The sequence below is a fragment of the Ammospiza nelsoni genome, chromosome 1 (assembly GCF_027579445.1).
Source record: "Ammospiza nelsoni isolate bAmmNel1 chromosome 1, bAmmNel1.pri, whole genome shotgun sequence".
In the NCBI taxonomy this organism is placed as follows: domain Eukaryota; kingdom Metazoa; phylum Chordata; class Aves; order Passeriformes; family Passerellidae; genus Ammospiza; species Ammospiza nelsoni.
The window spans coordinates 128,020,709-128,043,671 of NC_080633.1; the positions used below are offsets into that span (position 1 = coordinate 128,020,709).

A 22,963-nucleotide genomic window follows, 5' to 3' on the forward strand; every position below is an offset into this window, starting at 1 on the left:
TATGAACTTGAAAATAGTTTCTCCCATAAAAACAAAGTCTTAAGAGCATATCTGCTCCTTAACTTTCCCACACACAACTAAATTTAATAATTTCAAGGAAAGCTACTGCAGAACATAAATCTGCAGCACATTTTGGATATCAATCAGAATGCTTTAGATGCAGTGATTTCCTACACCCAAATGTGCTTCACAAGTGCACAACCTTCTACACAGTTTCCCAGAGGCCAGAGCACTCCGCAGCAGCTGCAGGAGAGGAGGCAGAGGCAGATCTGCCACCACTTGGCATGGCACATCCAACCAACAACTCAGGCAAGGCCTTCCAAGAGCTTTGAAGCTAACAGAGAGGTCCAAGGTCCAATCAGAGATGTGCTGTCAAAGACAAACTGGGGACATGCTGGCAGGCATGACAGCACATGACAGCATGTTCTTGGTTCTTTATTGCTCAGAATCAGTGGCTCTACCTTGGCTTGGCTAATATAAAGGTACCAAACATTCAGAAAAATCCCTGTAGCACAGCTGGACTGAGCAGTATGCTTAACAACAGCAATCAGAACCCCATTTCTCACCCTGTTCAGCAAGAGGCTCTTGGAGTTTGTTCCCTCACCTATTGTGAGTGACTTCAAAATTTAAGAGCAGCTGATATGAATAAACACCATACATGGAAAGTTATCACTTAGAGAACAATTGGCATCAATGCTTCTTCCAGATAGGAAAATGACACCATGCAAGTACCATAGCACTGACCAACCTCAAGTGCAGTGACACAAACACTTACAGTGACAAACACATGTCCAGAGAGCTGAATGATACACTACATCAGCCAGGATCGAGCAGATCTGCAAAATCCCAGCTTCTATCCATCAGTAACACCATCCTCCTTACCTTTCCTCTGCCAGGAGATCAGCTCTACCACAAGTCCCAGCTGGGAGTGCAGCAAAGTCACCAGCTCCTTCCTAAGGGCCACATCAAACAGTGAGCTCAATCCAGCCCTCCTCACTCAAGGAAGGCACATCTTTGTTACAACAGCTGGTTTGCACTTCTGGGCGCTGCAAACACCAGGGAAACAAAACGTGTCTGGAGCACGCTGACGCAAGCTTGGCTTTGCTGACGTGGAGGATGACAGCATAAATCTAAAAACATTTTCAGCTTCTCTTTGAAGAGAGATTTCCTTTCTCGGCTAGCACTATTTATTCAGTGCAGAAGAGCCACTGGGTTTGAAAACAGGATGACTCATCCTTGTTTAGATGTTTATGAGTTATGTGCAGTTACGGAAGATGTTTGGAGAAAATGTCAGGAAGGTTTAAGTACTGTTCTTTGAAGGTGGGGTGAAGTGATAGCTAATGTATTCATTTCTGAGAGCAGATGGTTGAGCACTAAAATCAAAGTGACTTGGCTTTTTCCTTCATCATTTTATCAGTGTACAACTCAAGCTAATAAAGATATTTTAAATATTAAACAGAGTTTTATAACAGTGTGCAGTGTTTAAACACAAAGAAAACATGATATAGATTGTCTTGATGTTGCAGCCTCAAAAATGGCATCTCAGCACTGACATTTTATAGCAAAGACATATAAATGTGGCTGACAGGGCTGCAGAGCTGATGTAATAATGCTCAAATAACCCAAAAGAGAGTTGTTTCTTACTCCTGTCTATATAATTAGAGTAGCACAATTTATCTACTGCACACAGTAGTAAATATTATGAAATTATTATTATTATTATTGAATTATTATCACTAATGGCTTTGTTTTCTCTGTTTAACTTGCTTAGATACCAAGGGCAGAAGAAGAAAGTTGTGTCATACCACCCACTACAGCTTGAACTCTGCTGCTCTGTACTCATGACAGTCCCAACAACCCACAAAAGATAAGACAGAAAGAGAAATAAATTTTTATGCCTTGTGAAATGTTTGGTTCTTCTATTCAGGGTAAAAAGGTAGGGTCTAACTGAGTTCTACTCCACATCTTTTCCTATCCCCTAGAAAAGGAGGCAAAACACAGCAAATGCACAGCACACCCCAAGCTAAATCTTCTCTTCCCTACCCCTCATAACAGCTAAGTAAAGACAAACTAATCAGAGACTAATTAGTTACAATTTGCACAGTTTTGTCACCATAAGTAAAAGAACTTTTTTCTCAAGATTAAAGGGACTGAAAAGCACTATGTAAAACCTTTCTTGACTTTTTCTTCCCAGCGGAATTATTGCAAAGCTTTCTTCCAGTACTTCATGCAAGGATCTGATTATATATTTTAATTTACTTTCTCTGTAATTAGTTTAAAAAGCTGGGTCATATGAATATTTAAGCTACTTTAATTTGAGCAAATCTTCTACAGGGATACACATTATATGAGTTAGAATTTGGGGCACTGAACTCAGTATGCCCACTGGTTTAAGAAGCATTAAAGAGCCTTGGAGAAAGGGCAATTGCAAATGAGATTCTGATTCTCTCCACCCCAAAGAAATCAAGAATTCATACATTTGCCTAAATTTACAAAAGGTCTATAGAGCAAGTTCTCAGAATAGCAATCTATGTCATGCATAAGGATATGGTCAAATGATCATCTATCAAGCATAAACAATAATTCAAAGGAGTTGTACCTCTGTTGCTGAGACGTGATAGCTCACCACAGTGCTCTCATAAACTGCGTTGAACTAATTTATCTTCCTTTCCACTGAAACAGATCACAAACACTCATATCTTTCAGTAGAGGTGACAGCAACATTTTGGACACTTTGTCTCATAAGGAAACAATATTCCAAGAGCAAGACTTCCTGGCTGGATCCCAACCTAGCTGGTTGTTACGTGTTGTGCCTCTTTTCTCTTGCCCTTGGATCCTCTGCCCTATGAGCAAAGCAAAGCTTTGCCAGATTGATTGGTTTTCCTACACACCAACCAGCAGGGAAGGCAGCAGAGGCATGTGCTCCCACAGCACTGAACATATTTAGAATCCAGAGACAGGGTTAAGAATCTTCTCTAATTCACTGTCTTGGAGAATTACACACAGAAATCACTTAGCGTCACGCTGAATTCCAGATACACCCAAGAGCTGCATGACAAGCAATATATCTACCTTTTAAAACAGCTATATTGTGGTGGCAGTGTTTGCTCATTGCATAGCACAGTCAGGAGTTAGCACTTCCTCGGAGGTTTTACATTTCTGTTTTTCTCAAGCATATTTCATTACTAAAGCAAGATGAGTGTTGTTAATATGCTAAAAGTTTACAATCTTCTCATAATGTGTTTGAGCATGAGATGATTATATTACTGCAAATTTCATTAAATATTTTCCTTTATGATCCCGACCTCAAATATTGCCAATATATTTTTCCTTGATCATATTACGATGTCATCAATGTAAATAGTGGAACATGCTAACTGTTTTACTGCACTTCTTGTTCTTTAATAAAAAACATTAGTCTAACACTGTATTAATGCATCATTTGGTTTGGTATTTTAAAGTTTTAATCTTTAAAAGGTGATCAAAACCACATGTTCAAAAATGCTGCAAGCCTAGAATCCAGCAGCAAGTCTTCTTACTCCAAAATTTCTCAACCTAATATTCTTTCAAATGGAACTGTTTATTCTACAAGTCTATTGACATCTGAAATCAAGGAATTTCAAATTAATTGTCCATTTTATTAAATGGACACCAGCCTATCAGTACTGTTGACAAGAGTCAAAAGTAAAGGATTTGTATATGCTAAATTGAGCTTAAGTCAGATGATGGCTGACTAAAAAAAACAATCTTAGAAAGATAAAAACAAACAAAAAATGCAAAAATATTTTTGCACCTGTAATAGAAGAGGGACAATTCCTTCCAACCATTTACTACACACAAAAATGTAGATGAATCCGGGGAGCTCACAAAATTTAATCCAAAATGAAATCTAGTCTCAAATGAAAACCTAACTAAAAAAATGAAAATACAAACCAGGGCTTGCAGTATTTTACATTTAACAGGTGCATATTTAAAAGACTTTGCATTTCTATTGATACCTACTTCTACCTCATGTGTAGCATTACTATGAACATAATATTGATACTGCTAATAAATTATTTGCTTATAGCTGTATTTTCTGGACCCGTTCTTTAAGCAGTATTATAGAGGAGTATTTCTCCTTATTACCCAGTAAGGTGCACTTTTAGATTGGACAAATTAGTAATTTGCTGGAATACTCCTCATTATAGTCAGGCCTTCTATAATTAGGTCAGTGGTCAGGTCCTTCACCCATTCTCACTTTAGGAACTTTGTAAATTGTGACAGGTATTTTTCTTTCCACGCAAAATGTCCAGTGACATTGTCTTTTTACTGTTACACATGGGGGGGGTTCATGCTCTGTCATAGCTGTGGTTCAACTAATACACATATTTCTGTTGCTTTATCAATACAATATTGATAAAATTTTATAAAGGTCAACACTAATCTGCCATTTAGAAAGCCTCATCATCAGTAATGGTTATAAGGCAAGGAAGAAATATCCCCACCTTACACTTACAACTGAATCCAAGACAGATTTAACCCAAAAATACAATTTGGGAAAGGCTTTGCTTGAGTCACTTCCTGTCTGATGTCCAGACTACACAGGTCCAACCAAGCTGGGGCCCAGCTGTGGGCTCTGTGCAAGCTTCAGAAGAGCAGCAGGGGCAGGTCTGAGCAGCACAGCTGCAGATCATGGAACCATGGAACCATTCTGGCACAACTGTTTGTTATCCCAGGTCCACCACTAAATTATGTACATAAGGGCCACATTTACGTCTTTCAAAAATACCTCCAGGTATGGTGACTCCAAGCACTTCCCTGGGCAGCCCGCTCCAATGCTTGACAACTCTTTCTGTGAAGAGATGTTTCCAATATCCAAACCCCCCTGATGCAGCTTGACACCATTTCCTTTTGTCCTATTGCTTTTTACTTGGGAGAAGAGACTGACCCCCTTGTTACAGCCTCCTTTCAGGGAGTTGTAGAGAGTAATGAGGTCTCTCCTGCCCCTCCTTTTCTCCAGGCTAAACAACCCTGGTTTCCCCAGCTGCTCCTCATGAGGCTGGTGAGGAAACAAAGCCTGGCCACGACCACCTCTGCTCAGCCAGGTTTTTAACATATAGGCAATGTTTTTCTGTGGTGACCACATGATATGAGAGACACTCAATAGACACAATGGCAAGGTTTTTTCCAACACCACAGGCCTGTGGGGTTGGGATGTAGGGTTTGCAAAGATTTCTCTTGAAGACTGCATTAACACAGACTTCAGGACAAGAATGTGCTGCTTTGCAAGCCATTTCTTGAGCTATATCATTGATGATGGCACAGATAAATGACAGAGACATCCTCAATTAATAGAGATCATGGAAAAGAAGTCTAGGGAAATGCCAAGAGGTAAAGCAGCCAAGCACTTCCTCCCCTTTTGTCTCAACTTCAAATTTTTCGGGATCACAAGATGTTTCCTTCCTACCCCCTCCTTCCAGACACTCAGGTAACTCTTACTTATAGCTCCTTCAGAAAACAACTTTACTACAATCTGTCTGGAAGTTCATACTGTGTTGTGTTTGCTGAGGCACTTCTTCAGCCTGAGCAGAGCACAGACATGCAGATCAGTTTGCATATTTCTGTCTCCTCTCACAGACTGTCTCACACTAACATGTTCCTCACCATCTCAAGGCTATGCTGGCTATAAAAAGAGTTGTGAGGCACTAGCAGCAAGCAGCCAGTCCTGCAGCACATTCTGGCAACCATGAAGCAGATGTGGCTTCAGAAAATGTGTGTCTGATTTAGATCCTGAGCTTTGGGGAGCTTTGTATATCAGAGAGCAGATGGAATAAGAATTAATTAATTTCTCATTAAAAGTTTTAATGACAAAATAGATTGTGCTCACTCTCCTAATACAGCTGGGAATTTATCCTTGTCTCCAGCCTGTAGCTTCCCTTCTGGTGATGTTCTGTGCTTGTTTCACACAGTGAAGTGTTTGCTAAAGTCGGCCTTGTCCAGAAGGATAAATCCAGAACAATAAAATAGATGCCCAACTCCTAAATAACTGTTTCATCTGCTTTGTTTCACCTTCTGCTTGGCTGGCAGTTGAGTTCACACAGTTTATTTTCCAGTTACTAGGTGGGGCTCAGGCTCTGGACAGTTTTGCTGTTCTTGTAATATGTTATTTAAGCACTTCATAGCAATGGTGCAGAGAAAGAAATAACTGGACACAGAGTGGTGTTGGAATTTATAAAGTTCGAGGGTTTTTAGGAAATGGTTAAAAAGAGTAGGCCTCAGGCAGAAGTTTTGTCAGCATTGCAAATACAGCAGAAAAGTTTTCTAAGCAGTAGAGCATACGTGACAAATAACAATAGGCCTCTGTAGAATTGGCTTATGGATGGCAACAAGGTTATTTAATGTATATCTTTAGAAGGTTAGCATGAATACAGCCCTGTTCTTTGTCTCTTATGAATCAGTCTTTGTTTTAGCTACCATTATGTGTGTTTATAAGATTGGATAGAATGCTTGTCAATATGTGTTGTTCTATGTATGATTGGCTGAAATCTAGGCTGAGATGGTTTTATGCTATGCTGTACTGCTCCCCCTCCTTGGCATTCCCTGTGGATCAGCGAGCTGTTAACATCCTGTCTCCATTGTTTAACAATGTCCTGAGACTGATGTGCTGAAAATAAAAAAAAAGCTCTTGTGGTCTGGATTGTCCAGTGTTGTCCATATCTGGACGTAGTTGCCATGGCCCACGGTTTCCTCGGTAAGCGTGGGCTCCTGATTCCCCGCAAGTGGGAAGCTAAGTCCTTTGTGTGTCCACTGGTACTGGATAACAGAGTCAGGCCAGGATGATGGAAGACACAGGAATAGCAACCACTGTACATGATTTTGGTCTTCCCTTTTGGCACAGTGCTTGCATTACCTGGCAGTTCAGTCTTCACTCATTTGCTGCGCTGCTTCTGTACAGGCTGTCTACACAGACACTGGGTCTTAACATTTCATGTTTAGGTGCACTGTGAACCCTTTGAGAGACTTGTTTAGATTTTTTCATGACAAATGCAAAGGTTTTTGATTAGTATAAAAACTTACCTCTGTTTTACAGAGGCCCTTGAAATTCTCTTTGTACACAAACAAGGTATGCAGAAAAAACACAGCAGAATTTTGAAACATTTTATTTGTGAGGCACTAACATATGGATTCCTACACTCAAAGTAATCTATCTCTCACTATAAATTAGACAAAATGTGGGGGAAAAAGACACAGTTCTATCTGATTCTAGCTTTACATATTTTCCTTTTGCAGTTAATTCATTAATTAAATGTAGTTAAAATAATAACATGGAAGACAGTAATGAAAATTTTCATAGCCTACCACTGCAAAACTTTTACAAATGTAAATTTTCACCACATTAATAAGAACATAGAATGAATATTTGTGTTGAAAACTTCTTTTACTCTAGTAATCTGAAAGTGCATGAACAAAAGTAATACAGAAGCTATTCAGATTTATAGACTAAGCAAAATACTACAAAACTATCATTACATATAATATGCATACAGACTTTAAAGCACTAAAGAAGACAACACTGAACACCTAAGTACTTCTGAGCTTTTATCTCCCCCAGGAACTGATCCAAAACTTGCTTACATTCAGCTCTGTTGTGCAAAGTTGATTTTAAATGGCCTGACCCAGAGAACTGCTTGGGTTAGACACTCTCTGACACACCAAGGAAAATGCCCCACTGGAAATCAAAATATTAACAGCCATCTCACTTTTCTCTTGGCTCTCTTCTGTAGTTGTACAACACCTTTGGCAGTTTTGTTTCAGAAATAATGTTATTTTGAAAATATCTCTTCAGACCTAGCATTTTTCTGTAATTTTTAAAAAGCTCTAATTAAAAACAAGAAAAAATTTGTAAATCAGAGGATATATCAGTTTAAAACAGCAATTTTCTCCATGCCTCAAAAGAAGAGCAAAAATATACCATGAAAACAGTCCTTCAGAAGCCCTATGCTATTTTACATCTTGATACACCTTTCAGAATCAGCACTTTTCCTCCTCTCCACATTAAATCAGAAGCTAACTGGCCTTAGCAACTTTAGAAAAAGCAATTTCTTAAATTCCCATGATATCTGGCACATGGTGAGCACTGGTAATTTCAAACACTTACAAGAGCACATTACACCTGCTTTAATGTTTGCTACATTCTCTGCAAGATATAATTTTAGGATAGGATATAAACAAGATGCTGACCAAAAGTAACTTATAGCATTATGTAATCACATGAATAATTGTCAATCCTGATATAAAAGATATTACAGACAGCTACTACAAATCTCCTTGAAATGATATCAAAATGTTCTAAAAGATCTATGCCTTATTTGATTGCAAATTAAACACAAAGCTACAGGTAAAAGCTCTTGGATACGCCACATATACCACAGTTCCTGAATACCAAGAATCCTGATTTTCATGCAAGTTTCATAACAGCACAGTTATACACCTTACTGACTGTGAGAGAAAGGGGCATATGCACTTTACACTGTTCCCTTGCAAAATGTTTAAATACATTGACATCTTCAACAGAATTGGTATTTCCAAGCACTAATGTTGAATAGCACTGTTATTGGCACTTTGTTATTCTACACATCCAACAGCATGCAAATAGGTTTTAGCTACTACATTTCGATCTTTGAGCAAGTGTGTGCAGCTGAGCAGCCAAAACTCCAACAGCAGATTCCTGTCTTATCCACCAGGAAGTCACTGTAAATCATGGTGTCAAAGAGACCAAGCAGCAATCCTGTGTTCCACACCTCAATCAAAGGCTCATCAATATTAATGTACCCTCCTAGTTGCATGCAGAGCCTAAGAAAGGCAGCCAGGCACAGCTCAGCTAAGCAGGTATGTTTGCAATAGCAGAACAAGGGGGAAATTTTTTGGTTTTGGGTTTTTTTGCTTGTTTTCTTTTGTTGTTTTTTTTTTTTTTTAAATATTCTTTCACTTTCCATTAAATACCCAACATAACTGTGACAGTGCATGCATGTCCTTGGGCAACAATTTCAAACTTACAGACGGCTAAACATAATGGATGTTTTACAGACCATTGTGTGTGTGTAAATATATACATGTACTCGAACCAGCCTAAAAAATTCATTTTCTCTTGATCAATCCTATTCCCAAGAACAGCCAAAAACTGGAACTTACAGAGAGAACATAAGGAAAATGGCAAACATACTATTCCTCTGTATTTATCCTGCTGAAAATAGGTAGCTTAAGAACTTGCTAAATAGATCAAAGAGATTATATCTGGACTACTGTGTTTGATCCTTTTTTCAGCCTACTTATGCTTTTTTTGTCCCTCTAGGAACTTGTGGCAATTTACTTTGGTCTGGGTGAAAAATAAATTCCTCTGTTTCTGTGTCTGGTACCCCATTCCTGGGTTTGGGAATATGTTTAGCAGAAACAACACCATTTTCTAAGACAAACAACACAATATGTCAGTGTGCTGATCACACTCCATCCCCCTCTCTCTTCCCCTTTTCAACACTGTGGCTGTCACCAGGAAATGATGACCCTGGAAGAGATGACTCTCCTGTCAGCTGTACAAGCAGACCATTTGCCCACCAGGTCGTGGAAACACCCATTAGGGAATAAGGAAGGCTACCAGCATGTGAGATCTTGCCCATAAAGTCCAGCAGCTGCAAGTCCTAAGTGGGATAGAGACTGAACTGCTACTGGGCAGGAAAACACAGGACCCCTGGGGGTCTGGAGCATCTCTGCCATTGCCTGCTTCCTCTGAGAGGTAGTGACTCCTGTTGCTTTAGGGAAGTCTGAGCCTAGACTGTGGTTATTGCATCACACATGGATTACTGAGACTTGCACCCAAACTGTAGCAGTCTAGGTAATGAAAAGGCCTAAAAAAGCAAGAAAGCTACATTCTACCAATTGCTAGAAATTCTGTTTAACTGAAAGCTATGATAATTGCTATGATAATTGCTAAGGATACTCTGCAAGCTATGCTAAGAGTATGTTGATTATTAAAATTTTAATGCAATAATAAGGTTCTAATTATAACTACAACCCTGCAGCCAATCCTTACTCTGCCAAAGACCCCCAAAAGAACCTGCATGTCCCTGGGCAACAATTTCAAACCTACAGAGTGCTAAATGTAATGGATGCTGTACAGACCACTGTGTGTGTATACACATACATGTACTCGAACCAGTCCCTGCATACTTTCTCCTTCTGTGGAGGTCATGCCATACTTCTGAGCAGCTTTGCCTCCCTGCTCTGTCTGTTTCTGGTAAAAACTGATTAAACAAATAAAACCCAACTAATGCCAAAATTTTGCTATATACTGCAATCATCCATTCCCATTGGTAGGCACATGTTAAAGCAAATGTGAAAAACTTTTTGGAAGTTTTCCACATAAGTACAGAGAGCTGAAGATGGCCATGCAGCTCGAATTCAGGTTTCTGTCTTTGCTAAATTTTTTGTTGTACTTGAAATAGGAAAAACAAACAAACACCAACAAAAAAACTGAAACAGTTAATTTCACTTTATTTGTTATAATACTTCCATTCATGGTTTTCCATATATAGGGCAACAGTGCTAGGATATTCCTTATTCAAAGTAAGCATGATGAATTACAGAAATGAATTAAGTATTTTCAACACAAAGTGGCCTTGGGAAAGCATAATTTGAAAGAAATATGTTAATTTTGAGATGTATGCTAAAAATCATACAGGTTCCAGCACTGGTAGTAATTGTGCATTCTGGAGTCATCTGCAGTGCTCAAATAGAAACCTAGGGCAGACCTGTCTGCTGGTTAACAAACTACCCCAGCACAACTTACACAGTGAATGAGTGACCAAAGGCTTATTTTATGCTGGAAAGAGCCATTTCTGTCACCATGGAACACAATTTGCCCATTCCAGGATACAGTGTAGTGCTTTCCCTTGAGCCTCTATATGGCTGTCCAAATTGCCTATTTCCCAAAAAATATATGACACGCCATTAACATACCACAAAGTTAACATACTACACAGTTATGCTTGCGAACTCTCAGGTTCCATCACTACCTTTCCCTTCTGCAACCACTAAGAAAGGTGGATCTGTCTTATTTTGAAGCCTAACTTAACATGCAGCCTCTCATTATACCTAAGTAGGTGAGCCAAGGAGAGCTTGGAAGCTTGCAAGAGTGCTCTGGTTGGAGTCTGAGCAGTGACCTCATCCAGATCCTGTTAATTTGAGAAGGGAACAAAGACATGTGGGTGAGAAGGGTTCTCATTTGAGACAGGGAAGAGTTCAGACGTGGAAGACAGACAGACACCACTCAATCTAGAAATGGCTGTTAGGTACAGTGTCAAGTATGCCAAAAAAGGATAAAATCTGTACTGCTGGGCCCAACAAACTCTGTCAGTTCCCTGCCAGACCTTGCTACTGTCCTACCCAAAAGAAATATGTGCTCCAGACATGAATTTACAAAACTAATATGCAAAAAAACTGAGCACTTCTGGATAAACAGTTAAACAGTTCTATTCACATGTAAGGAAGGACAGTCTGCTAAAAAAGGACCTCAAACCCTAGGACAGGTTCCATTTTGCTTCAGGGACAATACATCCCAAAATATGCCAAATGTAGGCATCTTTGGGCTCATATTACACTCTTGACCATTTGAAAAGTGTCAGCTCCTTAGATCTTGCAAAGAGATGCAAATTCATATGAAGTGATAGAATTAGTCTTTAAAAGATCATCCTGAAGTTTGAGAAAAAAACAGGGCACACAGAAAATGTCTTGCATGCAAAACAAAGGCCCTCTCTTCCTTCAAAACTATCTGTCTGTCTTAAAGGAGAGGTGCATCTGTCTCAGACTTTGGCCACTTGACAAAATAATATTAGACCATTTAGACCAAATTCCTGTTTCTTTCATCACAGTTTTCCACTTTCTGGCTTGATATTACTTAATTCAAATAGTCCGGTTCAAGACACTAAAAAGAAAACTGAAAGGGTAAATAGCCAACAGGAATGAGCAATACACTAGCACTGCCTGAGGCACTTCTGGTGAGAGGAAACTAATTAGCTTAAAGATGCTCAGATGAACCCAACAAGGGAACCACTAAGTCCCCAGGTAAAAGATCTGGAAGATGTAAGATATTAAGAGGTCAGACCTATCATTTTAACAGCACAATACAAAGAAATAAAACTTGAATCAATGATTCAGCAATAGAAAATCTTTTTACAAATACTTGTCTGAACATTTAGGTTCATCCTGAAATTACAGTCACACTGAGAATTTAATTATGTTAATATTATGGGAGTTAGTAACTTCAGATTCATTCATCTTTTGATTTTTGGAGGCAGAGTGGGACAGGAGGAAAGAAGTGTTGAGCTACATCACCATCCATTTAAAACAAGTAAGCAAAAAGTAAAAACAAAACAAAACAAAACAAACAGGTTAAAAGAGGAATAAATAAGAAAAACTTTGCAAGCACTGTAAATTGAAATAACAACTCATTAATTTCTAAAGGGCAGGAATTCTGAGGGGTGCAAGGAATCTATCAAGGATTTATTATTTCAGACAAGTTTGCATGAATCATGCTTAGTTGCTGATGGAAGTACAACAGCATAAAGCTCCAGCATATGTCAGGAGGGCCTCAGAAGCAGAGAGCCCATCAGTTTTGCATCATGGTCAGCCTTGTTGTTCCATCTCCCTGAGGGTCACTGAGATCTAATTTTTCAGCAGCCTAACATTTCTACCAGTTTCTAACGTTTTTATTGGCCCCTGGGACCTGCTCAGAACAGCCCAAGGAAAACAAGAAAAGAGGGCCCTTCAGGCTGCTGCCACCAAGAAGCTGTAAGATGTGTAACAGCCCTGCACAAATCACTTCAGGTCTGTCAAAGCACACCCAGACAGCTTAACTTGCTCAGTCCCTGTGTTCCCTGGTGCTCTTATATTGCATACCATCATAGAGGTCACTGACACCAGCAGGGCACGCTGCCCTTTCTTACATATAAATAGAACATCTTGCCAGATCAGGCATGACAGCTGCCTCCACCTGCTGGGAAGGGGCAATTTTATCATGGGAGGTTTTGCCTGTGCTCTTCTGCCTATTGACAGCAGTCTCAGGAGAAAAGGGCATCGCCAGCAGTGCTGGGAGTTTTGCAGCGGTACCGGCACCGGCCACTTGTGACCAAGCAGGAGCCCTGTGGCCAAAGCAGCCAGCAAGGGCTACTGACCATGGAAAGGCTCAAGAGAAACAAGTTCACACTTCCTGCAAAAGGCTGAGGATGGCAAGCCCTGTTAGGGAGATCTGCATATCTGTGGGGTCAGGGCTCCCTCTCACTGCTCCCAAACCAGGGCACAAGCTAGAGGCTACCGGGGCAGCCACAGGAGAGGGGCTGCAGAAAGCAGGGATGCTCAGAGGCTTTGCACAGGAGGCCTGGGGGAGGAACAGCTCCCTGAAATGTGGGTCAGCACATGCAGAGAGGTCCCAGTGGGCATCTTCTAGGCTGGGTATCCTTTCAAGGATGCTGCTGCAGAACAGGCTCTTCTGATTAATTTCAAGGTAGCATTAAAGGGCCTTGGGTGTAAAAGGCAGCACAGAGTATAACAACACAACAGACACCTATTCTCTGCAAGACTATCACAACATTTCCACATTGTTTGCATGCTCTTATGTGATGGTATGAGAATGAAGATATTTTGCACTGATTTTGCTAAGAATTGTGCCATTGGATTATTAGCAATAATATCAAAGTAATTAGCCTTAAATAGGTTTTTATCATAAATTTGTTGATAAAGGTTGTTTGGGGATTAGACACAACTTTAAGTTATTTAGGGAAAAAAATCTTAACTTCTGTTTAGAAAAAAGTTCAGGTAAAAAATTTGTTTCATTTCAGGAATATTGGCAAAATTTGGGTCAGGCTGTTATTAAAGTAATTTTCTTTCCTTCATCATCTCAGCATTCTAAAAGGGTAAAAGCTAATATATTGCTGGAGACAACATAACTAGTTTTAATTATTGTCATGTATGGGTTTATTTGTATTCTAGGAAGCACATCAGTATATATTTCAGTCTCTGTGAATTTGTTCAAATGTTGGAAAAGAAAATCATAGAATCATTCAGGTTAGAAAAAACCTTTAAGGTCATTGAGTCCCATGGTAAACATAAAACTGACAAATCCATCACCAAACTATGTCCCTAAATGTCAGAGTTATACATAAAGAGATAGTCATAGCACTTGCCTACTGATTACCTCGACTTTAACTGTTTGAGGGTTATTTATTCTCTCTACTGATGAGAGGGGAGTCAAGGGAAAATTTGTCAGCAAAATGTGATGTGAATGAATTCAACCCTGTGTGCCAAACACTGTGCAGTTCTCTGAATTCAGGCAGAGTTCATTTGAGCAGAAGCTGTGCATTGGGGATTAGGCTGTTTTTGTTAGAAATGCTCATAAAGCAGAACCGACTTCAAATGGTAACAAAATTGAAATTAGGTGCTGTGAGAAGATCAAACATCTGTATCTGAAGAAATAACTAATGATATTGTTTATATTCTTCTTCATTTTAAGTCTAATATATACCACAAATTTTCCTTTACCAGAATAAAACCTTGAGTAAAAACTTCAAGGGCAGAGGAAGCTAGACAGGAAAGGAAAACATCCATAATAAAACAAAGCAGGAATTCCTTTAATAAAATTAGCAATCTAGAGTTACTGTGCACATGTATGCTCTGTGCATCTATATCCTGATGTGCATATATGCCTGTTTTCCTAATGCCTCTAATGAGTGTATAGAAAGAATATGCAGGAAAACAGAAACAAAAAAGGAAATATAGGACAATGGATGATCTTTTTTCAGTTTGACACCTTGAGTGTAATAGGATTTGGGGAAATTAATCCCGCTTTTGATGTTACATGCAGCTTTCTGAACAGCATAATTTCTTCTAAATGTTAAGTAACTAGAGCAGACCCTTATTTTGTTTAATTCCAGTTACAAATTATTGTCTAGGTTCCAGCAAGAATTTTAAGGCAAAATATTTCTGCACACTATAGCTAGGAGGAAGAAAAAAAAAACAGCACAATACTAGTAACCGAGAAATTACAATTTTTCTCCATGTAAAACTGGAGGTATAAAAGACAATAGAGTCTCTGTCTCACTACATATCTTAGATAAAGTCAAACAAATGGCATGGGAATTGTTTGTCCAAAGTGACTTTGAGTTCTTATTCCTTGATATGCAGATCAGCTCTCATGAACTGGCATAACAAGTTGTGTTTTCATGGACATGGTGCCAGGTTTTAGTATTTATCAGTTCTTGAGGCAAGTTAAACAATGGACCATGAAACATTGGAGCTTACTTACAATCAATGAGCCAAAGTCACAAAAAGATTTCTAAAACTGTCCCTATATGATATATAAAATAAACATAACAAAATAAACATAATAAGAAGAATACAGATGTTTTGAGGCTTTTTCTTCATTCTCAAAAACTAAAATTGTTCAATGCTTACATAGCAAACAAGGGTTAAAGTACTAGTGCTGAGTCTGGTCTGTTGAATACAAAAAGTGATGCTAGACATGCATTCTTGTTTCACTTTTAAATCTTAGAGATTGACTCCAAATTTTTTGTTTTAAAATCTGGTCTCTTTAACGGCACCTGATGTTTGTGTGTGGTGGGCCTAGGCTGTCTGTCAAGTGCCAACCAAAACTGCTCTCACTCCCCCTCTTCAGCAAGACCGAGGGAGAAAATAAGATGGAAATGTTGATGGTCAAGATAAGAAAAGGGAGATCACTCACCAGCTACCATCACAGGCAAAACAGACTTGACCTGAGGAAATTAATTTAATTTTATTACAAACTAATAACAAAGTAGGATGGTGACAAACAAAAAACAAAACCAGCCTCGCCAACCCTCTCCCTTCCTAGGCTCAACTTCACTCCTGATTCTTCCATGTCTCCAATTTTTTTCCCCTTTCTTAAAGATTTTGCCAACACTGGCTGATGGGCTCAGCTGTGCCTTGCACTGAGTCCTCAGAGAGGCCAGCCCACAGCCCCAGCTGACACCCAATACACACTGGTGGGTTTAAGACATGAAAACCTGTTTCTTTGGATCTTATTTACCACTTTTAAGGAGGAATTGTAAAATCATGTTAATTCATGTTAATCTCCTCTAAGTTACTTTCAAGTAATTTTAGATACATCCAAAGATCTCCAGAGAGGTCTATGAAACAGAAGTCACAAAGATGGGTCTGTGCCACCCACCCTTAAAGCTTTATTTTTTTTGTGCAAACATAGCATTTTTCAGAGAGGAGAAAAGTCTTATAAGATATCTGTGACACAAAGTGGTGATTCAGAGGGAAGAAGGGGAAAAGCAGTGGTTCAGGAGGAGAAAGAGAAACATTTTTGCATTACTAACATTCTAGTTCCTGTCCAGGAGGGGATGAGCAAACACACCCTGGATCATGGACCCTGAAACACTGACTCTTTGGAGAACAGACATGTGAGGGCTGTGCTATCACACCATGCGGATTTGTGTGGTTTATTAACTGCTGTCACTTTGTGAGGTTTATTAACAATACTGCAGTTTCATGGGAGGAGTTGTCCTCTGAAAGACCAAAGTAAAAGCTTCTGATAGTCCTTACAGGAGATTAATCTTTCATTGGGCTCTCAAAGTACATTGCAGGTACAGATAGTTTTCCATACAAGCTAGGAGTGTACTCTGGGTTGCAAGGGACCTTTAATTCTCATCTAGGCAACATCCCTGTAATGAGCAGGACATCTTCAACCACACCAGGGTGCTCAGAACCCTGTCCGACCTCACCTTGAATGTTGCCAGGGATGGGATGTCTACCACCTCTCTTGGCACATGTAATAGTCTGCTTCAACTTTCATAAAAGGTTAATTGCCTTCTACATTCGGAATAGCTTCAGTAAATAAATATATTTGCTCTCTAAGGAAAGAAAATATGTAAAATTTTCACAAAATTACAAGTATCCTAAATTAATTGCAGCCTACGGATATATTATTTTTCAAGAGACCAATGATAATTCAACATTTCTTTGTGATACCCATGCTATATATTCAAAACCACAAACTTTTTTTACAGTTTCAAAGCCGTTTTTTGCCCCACATCTTCCCAGCACTTATGTAAATTTCTAGACAGCCCAGTCACACCCAAAAGTGTAAAAAGTCAAGAAGTCAGTCTCTTGTCCAGGCTGCTCTGTCCTCTATGGCACCACAAGAGCCACTCAGAGCTGGAGCAGAGCGGAGCATCCTTTAGAGCCCAAAGCCAGGGACAGCAGAGAGGGCTGGGCTTAGCCCAGCCTGCAGACCAGGAAGCAAATCACAAGTCACACTGCTGTGAGAGGAACAATTTATTTCACACTGGCTCACTGCAAAGGCTCCCATTGTTGTCATTATAGTGCAAGAGCACTATTGTTATTACATTGCAAGGGTTCCATATTGCTGGAGTTTCACACCTCCTGGATGTTTCTTGTAGGCAGCTCCTCCAGGCACTGACTCCTCCTTGTCCTCACAGCAGCCAACTGACCCCAGTTCCCTCAACCACCCAATCCACTCTTTTATAACACTCTTCTGATTGGCTACAGCTGGGCCTGTTAACACCAGGCCTGCTCCTAATCCTTGATAATTGGCTCAGCTGCAACTCTTTAGGGGGTAAGATTACATTCTATACCACCTGCATTTACCCATACTGTATCCCCCTACATCCCATAACCTTGTGCAAGGATCCCACCTCGGCAGGATTCCATCTCCTGCTGTGGTGGGAAAGAGGGGACAGCCAGCCACAGGCGCACCCACCACATCCCCACAGATGGTGGGGTGGGGGTGCTGAAGCACAGCTCCATACAGCCCATGGAGCGATCTGTACAGCCGGGCGGGCACAGCAGGGGCACCGAGAGCGGCTCTGTAATCACCCCAGGCCCTGCTCCGCTTGCAGGGCCTGGACAAGCAACGGTGCCACTCCTGCCCAGCCCCTTTCCCCTCACTGCCCCTTCCCTGCCCCTATCCCCTCACTGCCCCTGTCCCTTCACTGCCCCTTCCCTGCCCCTGCCCTTGTACCCTCACTGCTCCCATTCCTTCACTACACTGTCCCTTCACTGCCCCTCTCCCCTCAGTGCCCCTGTCCCTTCCCTGCCCCAGCCCCCAGCCCCAGTCCCGACGGAGAATGGAGGGGTTTCCGTGGGTTCCTGTGGGCCCCGGGGCGCTGCCAGCAGGCACGGAGCCATTGGCACCAGCATGGGCTCTGCCACCAGGATCAGCTGAAGGACACAGTGTGTGGGTCCGCCTGTGCCCCGCAGACATGTAACATCACCTGTGAAAGTGTGCCCGATGTCTGGGTCGGATTTAGCCCTGAACGCCAAAATAAATTTTAGTTTCACACATAGAGTGTTCCATAAAGTGTGGAGTGCTATGGAACTGCCAGCACAGGGAGCACATTGACCTGCTGGAGAGAGTCTGGAAGAGGCCCTCAGGTTGATTAGAGGGATGGAGCACCTCTACTGTGAATAAAGGCTGAGAGAACTGGAATTGTTCAGCACAGCAAAAGAAAGGCTTCAGGAAGCACCTAATTGCAGGCTTCTATTTCCTGAAATGAGCCTGCAATAAAGTTGGAGAGGGACTTTTGACAAGATCATAGCATCATAGGATATAGAATGGGCTGGTTTGGGTTAGAAGGTGTGGGGGATGGAATGTAAGAGAATAGAGATGGTGCAGAAGGCAATCTCACCCCTGAGTTGCAGCTGTACTAATTACCAAGGATTAGGAACAGGCCTGCCCTTAATAGGCTGCAGCTATGTCCAGTAAGGATGAGTGCTATGAAAGAGTGGGTTAGGTAGTCAAGAAGAGCTGCTGGAGTTTGTTGGTTATGCTGCAAGGAGGAAGGAGTCAGTGCTGTGAGGAATGTGAAATCACCAAGAAGGTATATAAGTTTTTGTAATAAGAGAACAAAAGGAAGAGTTGTTCTCTTATTACAAAAACTTAATGATCATCAAGCTCCCTGTTGTGGCCCTGTTGGCCTCCCTGTTGTGGAGAGTTGGAACCCATCCTGTGTTGGGTGTCCCAGAGCAGGGTGCAGTACTCCAGGGGGGCTCTCATGAGAGATCTTGAGATCAGCTTTTAGATGAGCTGATCAATATATTAAATAAGATTTTTCATTCATGTATCACCTGCTACTTTCAAACAAGAAATGTGAAATACATTACTACAGCATTATTAAAGCAGCAGTGTATTTTTAGCAGACAAACTCTAACCTGTTGGACTTATGTGCACCACATAGTGCTCCTAGGAGTACAGAAGTAGATTGCAGGGACAGGATTTTGACTGATATGTGCAACAGACTGTCAGTGCATCTGATCCTCAAAAACATCACCAAGCACTAGCACTTGTCCCAGGTGTTGTCCACCCATTTGGACTAAGCACACTGTTGTCAATTTGCTCTTCCTTACACAGGTCTGTAGTCTGAGGAACAGGAGGAGACAGACTTGAATCTATTGACAAATTAGAGAAAGGCAAATTATAAGGGCATATAGAGAAGCATTTAGCTTTTCTAGCTAACACTTGTAAGTCTGAATGACACTTTTGTTCATCTTAGTTTTCAATGAGACATTTGGTTCCAGGCCAGTAATTTTTTTATATCAGTTAGCAGACAGTGCTAGATGTATGCTTGTGTCAGAAGGTCGGGGGCTGCAGTATATTTTAAAAACCATATTTTCAAGTAAAATTGTTCTTTTTTTCCTTCTCTCTCTTAAGAGAAAAAAGGAGAACCAGATAGTTTGAATTAATCTGTTCACTCTGAGACTTCTCTGAAAAGATATTAGATTTTGTCAAAACTTGACAAGATGTTTTGGGTGGGTTTTGCCATGTTGGTTTTTTTTCCCCACACCCCACAGAATTATGCTGTTCCATCAGGAGTACAGTGTTTCACAGGGTGTATCAATTCCAATGGAAAGGTTTCTGTATGGCACATTTTTGTCACTTGTGGTCCATTTTTTGTTGTTTCCAAAAGAAGATGCCAAATTAAAAAGTAGAAGGATCTTTCTAATTTAAAAACAGACACTTTCACATAATTTCATTTGTGATTTTGATATGAGGGGTTTGGCTCTATTTCAGCACAAAGCAGAAACACATGGCAAAATGAACTTGTCATTGTTCAGAAAGTTCAACTTAGAAATCATAGATCTGTGCCAGCATGGCACTTGTGCGGCTGAGCATCAACATAAGCACCTCTTTATTTGCATGCACCATGGCAGATTCTTGGTCCCCTTTTAGACCAGATTAAATAAGAAAAATATACATATTAGTTTAGAAACAAACATATATAGACCTTCCTTCTGAGGCTTTTAGTTAAAAGGCTGTAGCTGTTCTGACAACTTCCATGTGGCTCAGGCAATGGTTAAGGGTGAGGGTTTAGAAATGCAGGCTGTATTTTCTTATTTCCTAATCAAACAGTGGATGTACTTGTGTGTCTTGGAATCTGTATCCAGAGCACGAGCATGGATCTGTCATGTGGCACTGACAGATTCATGTCTGTGCCACATGAATCTGTCAGATTGAGGTACATGAAATTAATGTCAGCTGCTGCCCTCCTCTCTGGTTTCTCTGACACTGGTGATTTCAGGCATTTTATTGTACCCATGCAGCATTGTTGGTCCTACAAAAGAAGCCCCCATTTCAGATGGAGATCATTGACTTGCCCAGCCAATCCATCCCCAAAAAACTGCAATACTGTGCTGAGCTGGTTACCATGTGTCTCTTACAAGCATTTTGTGTTCAAAGGGTCTTCCCAAGGGTAAAAAACCCCCCAGATTCTTTCTGGTTATAGCCTTCTGTCACTGCCTACCATGTGACACAGTGCATAGACACAGTTTAAGTACAAAGGGGTAGAAAGCTGTTATACTTTACCCAAATCTGAGAATTCATGGATAAAATTCAGACAAAGTGTCCTATGCCAACATAAAGAAGCAGTGACAAGAAGTGAGGGGAAAAAAAGAAACCCTAGCCCAGCAGTGAAGGTTCAGCAGCTGGCTTCTAGAGCAAAGTATTGCTTGGCACCTTGTCTTGCAAATCACAGAAATCCAACTAATCCAAACAAATAGGAGATCTACTTGCAAATGTATTTGGAGTAGATTTCTATCCACTACTTATCTCAAGGTGGCATATATTTTTTTCTTGTATTGGACTCTTGAGAAGAAAACTAACTTCCCCAATGAGAAATAGCCACAGTGGTAGTAATTTCAGAAATATCCATGTACGTTTCCCATGCAGCAATATTTTGCTAATAGTTTATCCAGGACTTATGTGACCTGTAAGTTTTGCTTTCATATTCTTCTCATGTAGTTACAGGTTTGAGAAGCACAACTGATGGATGAAACAAGAAATCATTGTTTCTCATTGAATTTCCAATGCACTTGATATACTAGATTTATTCCACAGTACAACAGAAAACTGCTCACAGCAGCAATGTGAGTTGGAAGGTGTTACTAAAGTGATGACTGTCATCATCCCAAACAGGGATGACCCCATTAGGGCTAATAATAAAAAAATTCAAGCAAATATATAATCAGTACATGGAGATATGTTTCTCTAGGCTAAAAAAACCTCTAAAAACCTCTTGCTATAAACAACTCTAGCTCTGCTCCTAATGTACATTTTCTTTCTACATGCATGCCAAGGTCTCATGTGCACACAGAAGCCTGCAGCTTACATTCAAGATAACAAACAAATGGGAAACCAATGTAACATAGCTAAAAATAAACAAATCTCCCTTTAGTGCTATTGTTGCTGCAGTGTAGCACTATTCACATGCAGAGTGGACTGGGAACCAGTTTGTCTCTAACCATCTTCCTCTCCAAACAGGCCTTTCTTTGTCTTCCCTAGCAACCATTTTAAACAGCACAAAGGCAGAAGATATATGAGCCTCCTGAATACAAGGGTTTCACACTTATGTAGCTGTTGCTAGACCCAGCCATCACTGACAGAAAGAACCAGGACAGCTGGACAGCACTTGCGTGCGAAGGTCAGGCACTGTGTCAGTCACTCTGCCATCACGTGCTACTGCAGTAATGGCTTCTTCTGTTTAAAAGCAGTTGTCAACTGTCAAGTGGTATTTATTTCTTCACTCAGAAAATAGTGCTGTACTAATAACACCTTAGAGATTGTTAGTACAACACAGGAAGAGAAAAAAAAAACCTACACAAAAACAAACTCAAACCCAGAAACACAGCTAATGTAATTGAAACCTGTTTTACCATGAAGGGTACTGTGGAAACAAAAGAAAACATAAATATTTAGTATGATTATGGAACAATCTGTTATAGGGTTCATACATTATTATAGATATAAGTAGACACATGCCTATTGAGAGAAGAATATGTCTGAGATTCCCTGGTAAGAATTACAGCAGTGCTGCATCTACTCCAAATTAGCAGCAAACGAAGGATGCAAATATTTTTTTCTTACATTATTCCCTTCCAGACAGCTCAGAAAGAGCTGAAATAAGACAAATACTAAAACATCAGTAGATTTTGCACACACAGCCTGAGTGCTCTGCAACCTTAAGAACCTGAGAAGAGGGAGAAAGAAGAGTTGAAGAGAAGCTTGGAAGAGAACCCCTGCTTTGCTCTGTGGCAATGTACAATAGGGAAGGAAGAAACTCAGACCTAAAACAAGGCATGAGTGCTGCTGCTGCTGCTGCACTCTCTGGCTTCTCAGTGCACTGCAAGGAGACTTGTGGGGTGGAAGTCTCTTGACTGCCTTGAGGGATGAAAGAAGTGACAATCCCCAGCTCTGAAATTGTTCATGAGGAGGGCACCACAACAGTGAAAGCTGCCGTATGTTTTCTAGATTCTGTCTTGCTTGCAAGATTATCTAGTCCAAAATATTAAAATATTTTGTTGCTTTTTAAATCACTGTTAAAGGGGGATTGGAATGAGTACCCAGTCTATCACATTGCACTGGGAACTACCTTCACAA

At 40.4% G+C, this 22,963-nt stretch overlaps 1 protein-coding gene across 4 annotated transcripts in view; it reads right to left on the minus strand.

Moving 5' to 3' along the window:
• The window catches only part of OXR1 (oxidation resistance 1), a 258,894-nt gene that overhangs the window by 159,262 nt on the left and 76,669 nt on the right, over positions 1 to 22,963 (minus strand). Inside the window, exon 1 of one of the 4 annotated variants that reach the window (XM_059472647.1) lies at positions 2,600 to 2,642. The exons of the other annotated variants lie outside the window; for them this stretch is intronic. The gene's annotated coding sequence lies outside the window, so the exon portion shown is untranslated. Of the gene's footprint in view, positions 1 to 2,599; positions 2,643 to 22,963 lie in introns of those variants that run through there. 4 annotated transcript variants of the gene reach the window in all.